The sequence below is a fragment of the Montipora foliosa genome, chromosome 9 (genome assembly GCF_036669935.1).
Source record: "Montipora foliosa isolate CH-2021 chromosome 9, ASM3666993v2, whole genome shotgun sequence".
Taxonomy (NCBI): domain Eukaryota; kingdom Metazoa; phylum Cnidaria; class Anthozoa; order Scleractinia; family Acroporidae; genus Montipora; species Montipora foliosa.
Genome location: NC_090877.1, coordinates 41586443 through 41603942, shown reverse-complemented (window position 1 = coordinate 41603942; position 17500 = coordinate 41586443). Strand labels below are relative to the sequence as shown.

The 17500-nt window shown below is 39.4% G+C and overlaps 1 protein-coding gene across 7 annotated transcripts in view; it reads left to right on the top strand.

The window, feature by feature from the left end:
• The window catches only part of LOC137971237 (G-protein coupled receptor GRL101-like), a 38251-nt gene that overhangs the window by 1060 nt on the left and 19691 nt on the right, over positions 1–17500 (top strand). The window contains exon 1 of one of the 7 annotated variants that reach the window (XM_068818018.1): positions 3406–3610. The exons of 1 other annotated variant lie outside the window; for it this stretch is intronic. The gene's annotated coding sequence lies outside the window, so the exon portion shown is untranslated. Of the gene's footprint in view, positions 1–3405; positions 3611–7912; positions 7967–8963; positions 9090–10509; positions 10637–12138; positions 12194–12463; positions 12497–17500 lie in introns of those variants that run through there. 5 more of the 7 variants (XM_068818020.1, XM_068818019.1, XM_068818017.1 and 2 more) reach the window with 5 other exon arrangements.

The following is a 17500-nucleotide window of genomic DNA, read 5'->3' as shown; positions in this document are numbered from 1 at the left end:
TTCAACACCACAATATGATGTGAAAATAACTAGGAAGAGTCCTTGTGTAACGTCTTTAGCACTGACACCCTCCTATATGTTATACAAAGGAGATGAAAATCGCCTTATTTAACAGTCGATTATATAGCATTAATTGCTTTGCAGATGTGGAGTCAACGGAACAGAACACCTTTAAAAAGAGCTTACAACCTTTCTCGGGCCCTGAAAATCACCCTACACAACAGTACATTAAAAGTAAATTGTTTTTCGGGCGCCTTGACGTGAAAAGAATTGCATTCGCTTCAAAGTGCGATTTTCAGATTCCCTCTAAAGTTCAAAATTTTAGGGGACTTAAAAAATGATCCTTTTAGAGTCCATTCATAATGAGACAATTAAAAGTCTGCTAAATTAATTCTACTATGCTGGGTAAATAAATTAATATAACTAAGCTATATTTTGCGACGTTCTGCATATTTAATAACCGAAACCAATAGCATTCCCGAGCCGACATTTTTTTCATTTTGGCTCTTCAATTTATCAACGACCTGAAATGAGAAGATTGATAGTCGTATGTAGCGTTAGCACGTGACTGAGAAGTTTCAATTCTACTCCCATTCGTGCCAATTAACACAGTTCATAATGCACATTTTAGATCGGAACGACTAGTAACAAATTCTTGGAACAGTAAATTACTTTATCTAAATGGACCTCTTTAGCTTGTACGTTTTCTTTTCCCATTTCAGACCATTTGATGTTACTCTACAGAACAGTTTCTTTCAAATGTCGTTTACGCTCGTGCTTATGTACGAATAACATGAAAAAACAAAATTCCCTTGAGAACATCAGGTGGTCTGAAATGGGGAAACAAAAATTTACAAGCTAAAGAGTTCTATAGATCGTTTTCACTGTCACGCAATAAAAAAATAAATCGAAAACCATCCAGTGGAAAAAGTCAAGAATTCGTGATGTTGTAGAAGATAAATGAAGAAGACACCTCTCCAAGTTTTAGGCCTGTGCGTTTCCCCAAACTTTAGATATTCGTCGAAATGTTTCGCAGAAATTTACAGAGCCCAATATGAAAACGCCATGTTGGTGCACATCTGTGGTGCACCAATATGGCGGCCGGAAAATAGTGTCAACATCTGTTACTTACTTTGGCTATCTAGGTGAGTGATCATCTGTACTGAACAGACAGCTATTTACCTAAGCACTTTTCCTAATGCTCTAAATTCTAAAAAGGCTCAAAACCATGAGATAAATATATATTTCTCAATAAACTCGATCGTCGCCTCGTGTCACGCACCGCTATAACTCAGAAATTCAAAATGCTCTGGTTTCCAAACGAAGCACGCTATTGAGCTTTAAAATTGCAAATGGGAACAAATTTACCGCCTCTTATGCCTGATGAGGATAAAAACTTTCGTGGCTCTTTAGTTTTGGATTTTTGAAAATGATGACGTCACGTGAAAACTAACCTGCGATCAAGCGTACTTTTCTTGAGACAGGGCGCTAAAAAGTACGCCTGATACAATTTCTTAACGAGTCGTCTGCCGCCCACCTGTCAAGAGTGATGTTATCGTGTGTCATGCTATAAATGTGAGCCAATCACATTTTACCGGAAATCACCTGCACGCTGCGATTCAAATCCTGCTTGATAGTTGGTGCGGTTTCTCTGTTCAAACCATCAAGGAACAAAGAATTTCGAGATAAAATGGCAGAAAAAGCCCGAATTCTTCATGTCATCATCAGGCCCAATCAACAGTGCAATAAACTTTATTTAAACTCGAATATTTGAGATGCCAATAAAAGATGCTATAAAAAATGGACTTTGAAAAATTCTAGTTTTTCAGCAGCAGGTACTCAGCTATCATTTTGTTAGAAGTGTGTTGAGATTGTTCAGCGATTCCGTAAACAGTGTCGAATTTCTCTGTCAAGCTCGGCTGATTCCCCGAATGTGGCAGCCCTAAAGTTCTATTCGGTTCTTTTTGGATTCGCAACTTGTTGCTTCCGAATATATTCCAAAGGACTTGCCACAACTACAAACGTTTTCGAGTTGGTGGAAGAAGAACGATGCATTTTCTTCTAGAATGTTCAGGCCTGTATTAATAACACTATTGCCAAATCCCGTGGGAAGTACAACCGTAATGCCTTCTTTTATTCAAATCATTCTTCGGATGCATTCTCTCCGCTCTTCCTTTAAAGGTTTTTGAAAAACATCTGAAGTCGAAGCAACAGCAGCTGTAAACAGAGCCTAAAGATCACTCGTGTTGAAATCCTTCTCGGCGGCCATAATAGACCTTTTCGGCTTGTACATTTTGTTTTCCCAATACAGATCATGTGATAATACTCAGGAGGCTTGGTCCTTTGTTTTGTTCATTAAAAAGAGTGCATGCAGGCATATTCATGCTTGCATGACCTCACTTTAATGAACAAAACAAAAGACCAAACCTCCTGAGTATTATCACATGACCTGTATTGGGAAAACAAAATGTACAAGCCGAAAAGGTCTATTTCATCAGCTGTTAACCGATTTACAAGAAGTATGATTTGCAATTCTGTAACCAATCGGAGCGAGGCTCCAAGAGCTCTATTGTTTTTCGGCCAATCAGAGTAAAGTCCAGATTCTGGACTACGAGCAGACGACTCGTTAAGAAATTGTATCAGGCGACCTTTTCCCACCATGTCTAAGGAAAAGTACGCCTGATCGCAGGTTACGTGAAAACGATCTATACCAACATTTGGAAACATTTTGCATTGACCTTCTTTCCCGTCGTCCTCTTTGCGGGAGCTCCGTAATGTTGTCATGAATACAAAACGTCACAACATAAAAAGATTTTTCTGATGCTTACTGATAAAGAAATTAAAATTACTCCATGTCAGTCCTTTTTTGTACACAGATCAACTTAAAGCTTTTAAATCATACTCTTGTCAAAGCGTGCAAAAAGAAAACGCGTCCTACTTTTCTTTTCTGAAAGCTATGGTACTTAAATGTAACAAAAATATAGGTAAAGCGCTTTTTCAAGTTCCTCAGATCAGTTGTCGATAATGATCCAATTTCTCTGTAGTTTGAAATTTGCAAATAAATACTTCTTGTGGTTTCCATTTGTGTTGATATAAGTTAATAGCGTTAGGGAAAGATTTTGACAACTTGAAAATGCAAGCTGGCATTCGTGTTTCTTTCTGTTTTCACAACTAAAATCAACCCAATCATTTAAAGTGCATAGATACGTCTATTATCTCAGCTTGCACCTTATTCACGTCTGAAAAATCAATAGCAGGTATTTTAAAATGCCATTAGAACAAATAAAAGTGTAAATTTACTCGAATTTTCAACTCAAATTGGTCCACTGGACCAATTTACGAGAAAGAAATCCATTTATCGACCATCATGATTCTTTAAATATAATGAAATTTGCTTTGCGCCGCAAATAATGGCAGTGCTGTCCGTAAGATTTTATCGGCCGGGTATCAACGTATCCGTCAACATTGTGCGCAAACGGATAATAGTGCTTTTGAGACGGAAACTGAAAAAGAAGCGCCCTCGTCGAAGCTAAAAAATAATTTTGGTCTAAAATAGGAATCACGCGGACATTAGCGGCTTTTTGCTGAAGCTAATTCCACATTTTATAGGGTAGGTCTGTATTTTCATGTTCATAAAATCATTGCGGGCATGATCCCTCAGCAAGAGGAGATCAATATTGCGTTTCAGCTTCAACTTCATTTCATTTATGTTGTTTTTGAAAGGGAGATCAGTGTTTCATATCTGTTTTAAGCTTTTTAATGTTGTTTTATTTGAAAAGCTTTGGTTTTTTTACTCCAAAGAGATATCAGACTAAAATATCAGAATTGCCGGATTTATTTATGTATGCAAGAACCTAAGCTCTGCAGCACCGTTACATACGTGGAAAGATTTGCAATGATTTTCAGATCAACACACAGTGGTGCATACTTTGTGGCAAGCAAAATGTATGACATGATTTGTCATAATGGTACTAAACAGTATTGAGGTCCATAAAACGCCATGTCAAGACTTTGTGACTCTGACATCAAGTGAGAAACGTAATTTGCCGGCACGACTATGAAATGCAGATAAACTGTCGCGTTTCGTTCTCTTAAAAGTGAGAAAATCATACTGATCATCTTTTATCAACAGTTTATTAAAACTGTTTTAACGGCCCAGGTGAATTGATAAGTAACAAATGGCTGTCGCGTTTTCCTCCGAAAGTTCAGCTGGAGTGCGCTTTTCGGTCAAAATCGCGTTTGAAAAACTGAGGAAAATGACTGATTGCCTTTTCAAATTTTTGTGACATTTCACTTCCTTAGTAACGCGCGAAAAATCCGTCTGTGGGCCCTTAAGACCAAAAAAGAAAAATTGGCTGTACATAACTGGCTAGAATAATGACATGAAGTATTAAAACGCGACAATGGTTATTAAAAAATATGACACTCGAAGAAGACAGACGTATCAGTTCGCACAGAACTTTAAACAAAGGCTAAAACAATTGTAATTAAGTTTAATACAAGCGGCGTCACCGTACAGGTAATCTCTTGTGTTTCATCTCTTTTCTTAATATAATTCTTATGTTTTCTTCTGCAAGTGTTCAAAAACACCGTTTATGCAAAACAAAAGCTACGCCGGATATGTTTAGTCGCGGTAGGCAAGAGGCCATATATTGCATTTGGAAAGAAATCGTTCAAAAGACATACTGTCAATGTTTTAAGAAACCTCATATGTTAAACTGGCAGGAAGAAATTAAACCAGTTAGATCGTTTAGGTTTCTTGGGAGTTCAGTCAAAATGCAGCTCCGCTCTTTAAAAAAACGCTTATAATTGATCAAACAGAAATGTTCCATATTCCATACTTCAGATCAACCGTTCGAACATATTTAACTTGGTCCATTTCCAATTTTCACACTCAAAAAATTATTTTGTCCTTCCCAGGAAAGATATCACACTGAACTAAGCGGGCTATAAGGATATATAGCTTGTATGCTCGTTCAATCAACCAATGTGAAGCCTTGAAATCCTACTAGGATAGAATGACAGCTCTTTGCCTTTTTGATCTACTGTTTTGTGGGTGTCTTTCGAGGCCGGTCGTTTAAGTCGAAATTGCCCGGCAGCTGCACCATAACAAGGGTGAAATTTTAATTTAAGAATGAAGCAAGCAGCTTTAGCACCAGTGTGTGGGTGAGTGCTTGTGACAAGTGAATTTATTCCAGCTTTACAAATTAAGACTCTCTTAAAGCCAAAAGGGAATATGTCATTATTATATTAATCTTTATAAGCCGCTATCAGTACTTACTCGACGACCTCGCTTGTTTCTGGATACCAATTTCCAGCGTTGATGTTGACATTTTAAAACCCTGCGTGATACTACCTTGCGTTTTACACAACGTAATACCGCCAACACTTATTTATTTATTCTGACCACGAGCGAAAGGAAAATCCTGAATATCATACCAGAAAGGATAGACAATCAAATCAGAAACATGGTTTTCAGTCGGTGTTTTCTGTGGATCTGCGGTGCTGAGGTCTAAGCAAGTATTTCAAAACGGTTAAAATCGAGGAGATTGTAGTGAGTATCCGGCTTTTAAAGTTCTTTTAAAATGCGAGGATTTTTGCCTCGTTTGTCTTTTGGATATCGCCCGTCAAGTGAACGGAAATGTTGCAGGTTGAACTGAAGACGGTCTCACATTTGTCTAAATCTTTTCTTTCTTTGTCTCCGTTTTAAGTCTCATTTCTAGGAAATGAGTTTTCTTCATATAACTTGACGCCAAGGGAAAGATGATTAACTGGATGATCATTAATTAATTCTTACTCTAGTTACCTGGCCCCTCTCTCTTTCCGTCCCGACGGAAGACAGTTGGAAGAGCCAGATTTTGAGAAACAAGTTAAAGCCTAGTTTTCATATGTAAGGAAAATCCCAGACGATAGGGGATTTCGCAGTTTCCCGACCATCCCAGATTTTGCCGACTAAATGAAAACCATAAATCGTAGACCGTGATCCCCGATAATCTGGGATGGTCGGGGACGAATCGGGAAGATAGAAAGCGTTTCTATTTTCCCGAGGTGTCCCAGATTTTTGCGTTCGTCGGTGATCATTCCCGACATATGAAAACTCAATTTTGTACTTTCGGGGACGTCGACGATGGTTTTTAGCTCGTTACCAATCCTCTAAATTGCATGTTTCAATCTTTGGCGCACTTTCGATTTTCCGCCAAAGTCATTATCGGGAGAATCTAGGACAAGCATCTGGCGATTTTCCGATATGTCGGCAAAATCTGGGACGGTCGGGAAACTGCGAAATCCCCAATGGTGTGGGATTTTGCCGATCACAGATGACAAATTGCTTTGCATTCCAGTTTTGAATAGAATTTTGCGACGAACAGCATTTTGCGTTGATGTCTCACAGGTTGATTGACCCACGCCGCTCGTGATGGACTGCTGCCAATTGAATTTCGAGGGAAAAAAATCACAGTAAAAAACGGTGAAATGTGTTTGTTGTAGTTAATTATACTTTTCTCAGCTGTGAAAAACATTAGCAGAAGTCCTGTTTTGGCTCCGAAAGCAAATTTTAAGGCACGTCAAGCGCTTGTGTCGAGGGTCGAATTTCCAGGGAAAAAATCACAGTAAGAATCGATGAAATGTGTTTGTTGTAGTTGATTATACTTTTCTCAGCTGTGAAAAACATTAGCGGAAATCCTGTTTCGGCTCCGAAAGCAGATTTTAAGCCACGTCAAGCGCTTGTGTCAAGGGTCGAATCTATCAAGACCAAATACCAGAAATTCATTCCTCTTATCCCCGAGGGTATGCGTACCTAGTGCACAAGTCAACGGAAAACTTTTAAAGCAGAGAGGCTTGTGAGATGCGCCAAATATGGTTTTTATTCGGTCATGAAAAAGCTAACGTTTAATGAAACTACTTGGAAAAAAATAGGTAATTGTGAAATCAACAGGAAGTGGAACGTGGTTTTCGAAGTTGTTTTAGGCAATCGTTTTGTTTATATTGAGGTGTACCCTTTTCATGTTCTCAAAATCAGACAAAGCTCGGTGTTTTGTTTTTATAATACTTATGAACTTTATTTAAGTGTCAATTGCATTTTAGTGCTGGGGCACTTATTGGAGATACTATACAGAAATCAAATTAAGTCTTATCAAATCGTAGGTTGACTTTTGAGGAGAGGAAAGAACCGGAGTAAAACCTCTCGGTGCAGAGTAGAGAGCCAGCAAACACAACGCACATATGATGCCGAGTCTGGGCACAGGCAGACCACTCTATGCGTTCGTTGTGTAATATATGTTTATATGAAACGAAGAGAATCTCTGACGGTTATGAATAAAGCTCTGAAAATTGCACATCTAAATCACATCTCGGTCTGAATAACCCAATAAAGTTAAATGAAACCTTAATCGACTCATGTATGGCGTTTTTTTGCCTTCTGGGGCCGTCTAAAGCGTCCTATAGCGAAATTACTTTTGGCCGGTGACGGTTAAGACAAGAGAGGAAGACAAGGCTTGCAACTTAGCGGCCGTCAGCCGCGACATCCTCCACTTCAAACTGGAATTAACGCAAAAATACTGAAAATCTCACCTGAATGGCGACGGATCTTGATAGATGAGTTTTTTTCTCTATCTCTTCGCCGAATTTGATCTTCATCCCCCCAACAGTTTCCGGGAAAATCGAAGCTGAAGTCACAAATACAGCTTTCTCAATATGATCGGTGCCAAACTCAGCGACCAAAGGAATGCAGGCCGTTTCAAATCTACCAATCAAGATTTGAACCGCGGCGGGCTGCCGCGCGAAGTCAAGTGCTGATTGGTAGATTTGAAACGGCCTGCATCCTTTGGTCGCTTGGCACCGATCATATTGAGAAAGCTGTATTCGTGACTTCAGCTTCGATTTTCTCAGAAACTGTTGGGGGGATGAAGCTCAAATTAGGCGAAGAGATAGAGAAAAAACTCATCTATCAAGATCCGTCGCCATTCAGGTGAGATTTTCAGTATTTTTGCGTTAATTCCAGTTTGAAGTGGAGGAGGTCGCGGCTGACGGCCGCTAAGTTGCAAGCCTTGTCTCCCTCTGTTGTGTTAACCGTCACCGGCCAAAAGTAATTTCGCTATAATTCGCTTTAGACGGATCAAGGAGTCGAAAAAACACCATACATGAGTCGATTAAGGTTCCATTTAACTTTATTGGGATATTCAGACCGAGATGTGATCCAGATGTGCAACTTTCAGAGCTTTATTCATAACCCTCATATTCTCTTCTTTCATATAAACATATATTACACCACGAACATGTAGAGTGGTCTGCCTGTGGTCTGGGACTCGAACCCGGGCCACATTGGTTGGAGGCGAGTACTCTCAATGCGAAATCACTACTCCGTCTTCATGTGATATAACCTTCCCTTGTTCTTGTTCGATTACCTTTTGTGGTTCGTACGATTTCATGGCTCGGGCGATCAAGCTATAAATCATTGATAAATGTTCAAAATTAATGCACCGAGATGAACAAATTTGCCGTTACTCTAATTGATCTCACGTAGTTTTCTCCGAGACAAAGCGCCTTCCATGGCCAGTTCATAAATGGAATGTCAATATGGGATATTATCACCAAAAAGCCTTCCCGTGTTTGTCAGTGGTTGGGTAATTGAGCGTTATAATGCGGCTAATTTTACTCCAATAATCACTCGGTGATGACAACAACAGCCTCTGAAATAATCAACGATTGGTTGAAAAACGATTTAAAGGAATCTTATCACTGTCTGACACCCTAAGTGATGACAATGACAAATATGATGCAAACTGTACTCTCAGTAAGAGACCTTCCTATTATAATCAACGATAATTGCAGTCTGCATTTTTCACAGTAATGACACGCACCGGCAATCAGTGATTTTAATTTCGACATTTTTATTTTCAAGTCGCGATTAAATTCGCATGCGTTTTTCCGGTGGTAATTTCCCGGACGACAAACTGTGACATTTGGATGTGTGTCGAAGTCTTCGTTGACTTAGTCAGGACTTTTTAGTCGCCTCTAAGGCAGACCTAAGCTCAACCGTGCACTTAACACCGAGGAGACTACCAAATTGACTGACGTCATATTAAGGCAAGGTAATTTTCATCTGCCTGTTTCCTTTTTGCCGGTATAAGCCTCTTATTGATAGGGGCTCGAGGGTCAATCTCCAAGTTAGGCACTTATTTTTTTCTCTCTTTCATTCATGACCTGTGTTCCATGTATTTCAATTATATGTCCTAAGTCGCATTTGGGCCGAAAGATGAAGTGTCTTAAAGCACTTTTCAGGAAAACTGACTTTGCTGGATAAGGCTTCAAGCAGGAAAAACGTGAATGAAATCTAGCAAGACTGTAGAACAGGGCGGCGAAATTGGCCAATCATTGCGCACGAAGGAAGAGATTAGGTCTCTTGACAGTGAAATTGTCATTTTGCGGCGAATTAAACCCTCTTAGTGGTGAATGCGATTTTAGTTTGGCTTTCCCAATATGCTTGCTGAAATAACTCGTAATATCTTAGGGTGCGTTCGATTGACCCTATTCCGGAATAAGAATACTTGGAGTGATGATTTAAAACGGTATGTCTAGCATTTTGAAGCAACAAGGATAATAAAGATATGTTTAAAATAGCACGTTGGCAGGTGTTTGACAATTTTAATGTGAATCTCCGTAAAAAAGAAGGACTTCTCTCTTCTATTCCACGTATTCCTATTCCGGAATACGGTCAATCGAACGCACCCTTATTTTACCTGAGCTTATAACGAAACGAGCACAAGAGTTGTTACGTTAACAACAGAATGATCCCAGTGAGCTTTTCCCAAAGGTTCAAGCACTTTCTGGTAATGGCCTCTACCCACGCCACCCGACTCACCCGCCTTGGTGCCGGTTTGACGAAAAAGCAAAAAGCCGAAAATATACTCACCATGAATTAAAGTAAAGAAGTCTTGAATGTATGGTATAGATTATTATTTGCTTTTTATTTGCTTTTTCCTTTATTATTGCCTGTTATTGATCTAAATATTTTCCTCTAAGTCACATAATAATGACAATTTCTTTTGGGGGCTTATTCAAGCAATATATACATCTTTCTCATTGTTGATTTAAAAACACCTGCAGTCAAAAATAAATATATTTTTCCCTCAGAACTGACAGTCAACTAATGAACACAGAGAACAATTAGGACCAGCTTGGAAAACAGCAAGCGACTTGATGATAGCTTTCTTTTTTACAGCGTGATGAGAAAAAGCGTCTAATGTAAACTTGAACTTTAATTAAGTAACGACTGATCGATAACCGCTTTTGTGGTAGGTGCAGATTTGGCCTTTGCATGCCAGCCACCGTGAGGCTCATCTTTTGAGAAACACTAGACAACCGCTTTGCGCTTGTACAAACAAGCACGATTGTTCCACCAGCATTGACGTTTTCTAATGTGTTCCAATTTTCTGCAAACACTACCAAGGAACACTAACGCATGCGCACATCCTACTATCCGAGTATATCCCCAGGAGAGACAGTTGCTCACTGTGCACAGAAGGATAGCTTAAACCCCAACTCAGGCGTACAGAGCGAACGAGTCCAGAAACGCACCTACCGTACCTTAGCAACTGGGCAAAAAAGTATCTCAGAAACAATTGTAGTGCATGACACGGTAAGAATATAATAAACAAAATCATTATGATATTCCCGTGGCAAACATATGGCGAACGAAAGCCGGTTTTGGAATGGGGGAAAACCTTATTTTTCTTCCAACTTTAGAGAACAGTAACTTTCTTGGTGTAACCCTCTGCGTATGTGTGTAGCTTTTTTTGCTTATCAGTAGAGTATTTCTAGGTTCTCATTGTTTGACGGAAAAGAAAAAAAAAAACAATATGGCTTACTAAACCTTTGCAACATCACTTAGGTGGCTTGTTCTCACATCGGACTTGAAAGGGTTCAAAAGCGTCTTTAATTTTAGTTCTTCTTAACATTGTTTCATTTTGTATCGTCAGTATACACACACAGATAGTTTGCCATTCAGCTCACGCAAGTGAAAACTTGAATCAGCCATATCAGAAATTCTCGAATTTTCATATTTCTTCGCCATTTACCTTAAAGTTATTGATTCCTTTGCGTACACTTCCGCGAGGCGCGATTTCCAAATGGAAGTCAACTTTTTATTGGCAAGAAAGTTCATAATCGGAAACGTGGAATCGGAAGGAACCCATTTTGGCTGAAGTGTCGTCTGGTGCTGTCGTTCGCTGAATTATTATTTAATGTCAAAGACCTATTATATTTTTATTTCCCTTTAGTTTCATTAAGACACGCACACTTTTTGAAAAAGTCTGTCATTACTACTCATTACTAATGAAAGTTTAATTCACTGGTACAGCCTATTAAAACATCAAAAATTCATTTTATACAGATTTTCATCTATTTTATCTAAAGCTATCAGGCAAGCGGGCGTTTTCGTGCCAGATGTAGAAAGCTTTCAGTTCGTAAGTTCGCCAGAGTGGAAACTGAATACTAACACAAACGTCAACAAGGCTTTCGTGACCTATCAACACTGTCTCAAACTTGTTTTTTGTAACTATATTGCTCTCTTGAAAAAATTTCCATTCTGCAGAGTTATGGCAGCCAATGTTTAGATCGCCTCCGCGAAACTGAGTAGGATCAATTAACTTACTGAGAACTGGCATTTGCAAAAAACGATCGAAACCGTTTCTATTCTTAAAGTTCTGAGGGAGATTTATTATTTTTTCAAGCTCATTTAACACCTGTTCAATTGCTAAGTGTACATTTATCTTCCTTCTGAAAGACAACTGGACGTTGCTTGATTATTTATTTATAACTAAAAGCAACTTGGAACAATTTTCACTTTGTGCGGTTCAAACCGTCTCAACTTAACTTCCTGTCGATTCCTGTATTTGGCCCATTCTCCAAGTTGCCAACTGACTTCTTTTATGCTTAATTTTTGTCTTTGAAAGATACTTATCAATTTTAATAAATTTCTTGGTGAATTAATTTTGAACTTTTTGAAAGGGTCTTTATCGCTCGAGGGTTCGTCTTTACATTGGCGCTCTAACATTGGCAATCTAAACAAAAGAGATCTATTACATTTGTCGAGGATTTATTTCTACTAAAACATACAGCACTCATGTATACAAACTTGGATCATTGAAAACATCTGGGTTACCTTTAGGAGCTTTTTGTCTTGGCTACACTGGAAGTAAGTTTGAATTTTCTATTTTGATGCATTTCGTAAAGAAAAAACAGGTTAACATGAGCTACTAAAATTTAATGGTATTTGTTGAGATATCATCGCAATTTTTCGGATAGACGCGAACTTCGCTATGACTGCGGTGAGAAACTGATAACACTTCAATGTATATAAACAGTAAGGTCAGTTAATTAAAATTTAAAAATTGAATTATGAAAACAATAGCACAACGTCGTTCATGCGTCATATAAGGGGACCATCCTTTGTTTGAAAAAAAAATTCAAAATTTGCGGAACTTTCTCAGCTTACAAGGTAAGAGTTTTCTAACGTTTCTTTCTTTAAGTTATACGCGATGAATAAAATACTAGCTGCCGGGTGTTGATACTGTAGGACGAAACATCTCCACCAGCGGACAGTTTTATAGTTTGACTGCTTCAGGGGATAACCCAACGAGCAAATACGTGTTCGGTAAATACCTGTTCGAAAGGAAGGAGGCTAAAATTTTCGAATATTCGGACTCGGACTTTCGAGGAACACTAAGATTGTGGACTCGAACATTTTTCTGAACAGAGATTTCCTAAGTATTTCGGAAAAGCACTGCGGAGCCTGTCTGAAGAGTGCATGCGTAGAAATTTCAAAACTACTTTGGAGAACGCTAGAATGGCCCTCGGGTAATCGAGAAAATTCTCGCCCTGAGTTATCCTGGACGAGATATTTTTCCACTCATTTGATTAAAAATTCTATCAACCGTTTACATAAGAGGGGCGAGACAACTCGGAGAGGCAAGTTGTCTCGCCTCGGCAGTTAGAGTAACGTACCCTGGTAGGCGAGACAACTTCGTCGCATGTAAACAGTTTGGCTCGGCTACCCGAGACGAGACAGCAAAACCTTAAATGCGGACATGCGGACGCATAAAATAAAAAAGAAAGAAGCAACAATTCAGGTGCGTGTACTAAAACCCGAAACACCGAAACGAAACAATCGAAACAGTCACAAATTCAGTTTCCACCGTAAACTATCTCTTCGAAATGCAAATACGTTTCAATAATACAATAATTTAAAAATGCGTTAACATTCTTTTATTATAATTATATAACTTTGTCGCCTTGTATTTTTGTTTGTTACCTTGGTCTTTGCACTGTTTCCAACGCGCGCCGCATGTACGCCAAACGCTTCAAATTTTCAGGAATCTGATCTAAAGCTTTCGGTGACGTCTACATATTCCAGCACTCGGCAAAGTCCCTTTTTGACTTATGGCTGTTTCTGCTTACACCACAAGCCTTTTTAGAGAGATCACCGCCAAGCCAGCCACTTTTGCAGGAGAGAACAGGACAGCCACAAAACCGGAGACTTCATCCCCTACTCTTCTCGAATAGTGTGTGGGTTCTTTAACGTCCCACAGGGAACTAATGAACATGGAAGATATTTGTGAGACGGGGCCTACGTTTTATAGTCCTTATCCGAGAAGACTTGAAAGTCTAACCATTTGCAGATAAAATTACAAAGGCAGCACTTTCTCCTCAGTTATTTTAAGATCCTGAGTGGTGATCGGGCCAGGGTTCAAACCCGCGACCTCCCGCGTCACGGCCCGTTACTCAACCAACTGAGCAACCGGTGCGCGAAAGTGCCCGCGTTTTGTTTGGTCTTTGTGTGCTGATGGGCAGACACTTCACATGCGTGACATAGTTAATTTGAGATGTAAAAGGAAAACTAATGAAAAAAAAAATTTCTTTTTGGTTTCACTCTTTGTATATGCTGAGGGAATCCGCAAAGATTGGGAATAAAGAACAACTGAAACAGGAAACTCGAAGCGACAATCCGCCCGGACGTCGAGTCTCGGCGGTGTTTAATTTGAGTCTGCTTCGATGTTCACGTTTTTATCATGTTTCGTGCGTTCCGCTAGTCTCCTTCGCAGCCGCTCGGGCCGGAGTCACGAGGGGAGCGTTGCGTGACTCCGGCCCGAGCGGCTGCGAAGGAGACTAGCGTTCCGGTGGTTTCTTTCGGTGTTTCGATTGTTTCGCTGGTTTCGTTCCGGCGTTTCCATGGTGTCGGCGGTTCCGGTTGTTTCGTTCCGGTGTTTCGGGTTTAGTTCATGTCCAATTCTAGCGTTTCAAAAACAATCTTTTATTACGTGGAATGCCGAAGGCATACCACGTCTTAAAACCAGTCGATTGTTTTTTTTTTGTTGGTAGTCACAAATGTTCATACCCCATGGACATTGAATTAGGCTCCGATCGGGCGAATATACTTTTTTAGTATAAATACACAGGTGATTATACAAAATCGCGCGCTCTCATTGGCTCGCTATCTCGGATTATCAGCCGATAATCACCGCGACGGACAAAATGGCTGCCAGTGGTCGTTTTGCCACTGTAAGTGAAGATGATTTCGCGTTGAAATGTTTTTTTTTTTCTCTTTTTTTGAAATAATCACCTGTGTATTTATACTAAAACAATTATTCGCCTCAGGCTCAGTGATTATCGGTGAATATTCACCGATAATCACTTCGCCTTCGGCGATTAATTGTTAAATACCCTTCAGATTTTCCAAACTTCTCAACCTCGTTCCAAGTGTCTTCTCGGCTTTCAACATGGCGGCGGGTCGGGAGAAGACCTTGGCACCCAGTGAACTAAAAAGACCGCTGATTGGTGCTTTTCTCACATGAGCTCTGATTGGTTAAAAGTCGAAAGAAATATGGCGGCTTGTGATGAGAGCAAGGAGAAGAACAGAATTCGTGTTTAATTATTTGCAAGATTGGAGCTGTCCCGTAAGAAGCATCCGCGAATTCGCAAGCATAACAGTCAAAAATAATTCGCTGATTTTCAACGGCCAAGCAAAATAAAAAATGCAATCAAGTTATCGCTGTTGAGGGGACTTCGCTGCGGTCCCCCATCCAAGTACTAGCCCCATTCGAAGGAGCTTAACCGCTTTAGCTTACAATTGGACTGGCATCAACGATTGTGATCCTTGTGTTAAATTTGCACATGTATCATGTCGAACTTTATAACACTTGAAAAAAAAAAAGCAAACTAACAAAAGCCAGGTGTCTTGCCGTCATTTTGTCCCAGATGCATAGTTGTCAGTATTAAACATGCACAGTAACTTGATCACAGGTGGCCGCTAAAATCGATGTCACTTTCGATTTTGCGATTTTACTTGTGCGACCAAAAGCACGATAGAAAAACTGAACGTAACAAAAATCTCCCGAAATGTTTTTCGCTGATGGTAACTTGATATATTCGTAGCACAAAATTTATGATGTTTTCATCTCGCAAATTTTGTTGCTGATGGCAAATTGTTTTATTCTCAATCGACGCTTCCTAAAAGTTCCTTCTGCTCTCCTTAAAAAATAAATATCAATATTTATTTACTTTTGCGTCAATATTTGTTTTGCATAAGGCAGGATAACAAAATCAGTACCTTGCTTAGTTCGCATTTTTGAGCGTTAAATTGTTTGGTGGTATGTTCCTGACAGCAGGTCGCATATTTTCACGTCTCCCATCCAGATTCTAACCCCGCCGAACAGGGCTTCATTTCTGTGAGCATATTTCTTGGAAAGCTGTCTGAACCTCAGAGTACACTCTTAAGCTTGTGGTCGGCCTTGAAGGCAAATATTTCTCGATTTCCTTTTATTTTTTCAATCTTTCTGGGTTTAGTCTTTTACTGAACCACATGTCTTCTCAGGGGGTATTTAGCAAAGACATCTACCATGGCACTATAATGGTTTACGATACCAAAAAAATATCGTGTACTAATAGAGCCACATATTACGCAGGGAAAACTTGAATCTCCTGAAAAACAAAACGCAGCTCAGTTGACAGTTATGGAAATAAACACTGTCAAATAGACCAATTTCGATATATTAAAATTCAGTCGAAAACAAAAGGCATGATCTCGAGGCTCTGGGGAATAAACTCATACAAATCCTTACATTTATTCCCCAGAGCCTCGAGATGATGTCTTTTGTTTAGGACTGAATTGTAATATATCGAAATTGGTCTATTACTGCACTACCACACGTACGCGATGCGTTCCTACTTTAAAAAAATATCCCGTATCTCCTCAAATCCCCCCCCCCCCCCCCCCCCCCACCCAGCCAAAAATTCTGTATCCCAACAATTTTTTTTTACCTAAATATCCCGTATCCTGATCGCTTCTCGGCCTTTTGGCTAAGATTAGTTTCTCTGCCAAGGACTACGGTCATTGTACTACGTACTGTACTTTTTCAGGGCCCGAAGAGGCAGACGCAGAACAATTTCGGCTTTTTGTCTGTTCTCTCGAGAAGCAATCACTAGGGCTTTTTGGTTTCGTTTTTGATAGTGTTTTGTTCAGCTCGAGTTTAGAATCATGACGAACGTTTGTATTCTGAGAACTATTTACTACTTCTAGCTCTTGTAGAGTTTTGAATCGATGATAACGAGTTTTGGCGATTTGAACCCGGACTGGACTACTGGATTTAAGCCTTTTTCTTAACGAGATTTCAAGTTATTGTGGAACGTTTGGTACCAAGTTACTCCAATACTGAAATCAAGATTATGGAATTGTAAAATTAGAACTTTGGACAGGACTATAAAACACGCAATTACGGAATTTTCGATTTTTGAGCATTGAGAGAAATGGAGTACAGATGTTGTCTTCTTGTCTTCGCCACGGTAGATTTAAACTGTTTTCAAGGAACAAGTGTTACAAGGATTACGGAACCGGACTTCGAATACAGGATGATAACTTGTTGAACTGTGATTTATAATAATTTTTTCGGATGATTTAAGGCTGATCTTGTAATTTTTGGATGAAGGGAATTAGGGAAGCAAGCAAAACTGTGGGATTTGAATAAAGTCTCCTTCAAAAAAAAAAATAATAAAAAATCTCGTTTCCTGATAACCCCCTAATAGGGCTTCGTTGTTTGCATTTGCAAATTTAGTAACATTAATAATGAGTTTTTACAACAAACAACTTCAAGTTATGTTACAGATTTATCTTTTTGGTAATCTCTCGCCGTTTTCCGAAGGTTACCTGTAGTTGAAGTTCACTGTAACTGTTTGCGCATTCCACGGATACGCCCTTGTGGGCGTCTTGTTTTAACTACATATTACTGCTCTTCATGTTAATCCATTTTCTGAATGTGACAACGCACATATACTTAACAAAACGAACTAGAAAGAAAGAAGGGAAAATGATGATACGTAGATTTTGAAGAAGCGTCTTAAAAGATAATAATGCATAATTTAAAAGTAGGGTCAACTTTGTCTCGGTCACGCAATTCTTGGTAAAGGAGAGTAGTCTCGGGTAACAGAGACCATATAAACAGGCCCGAAG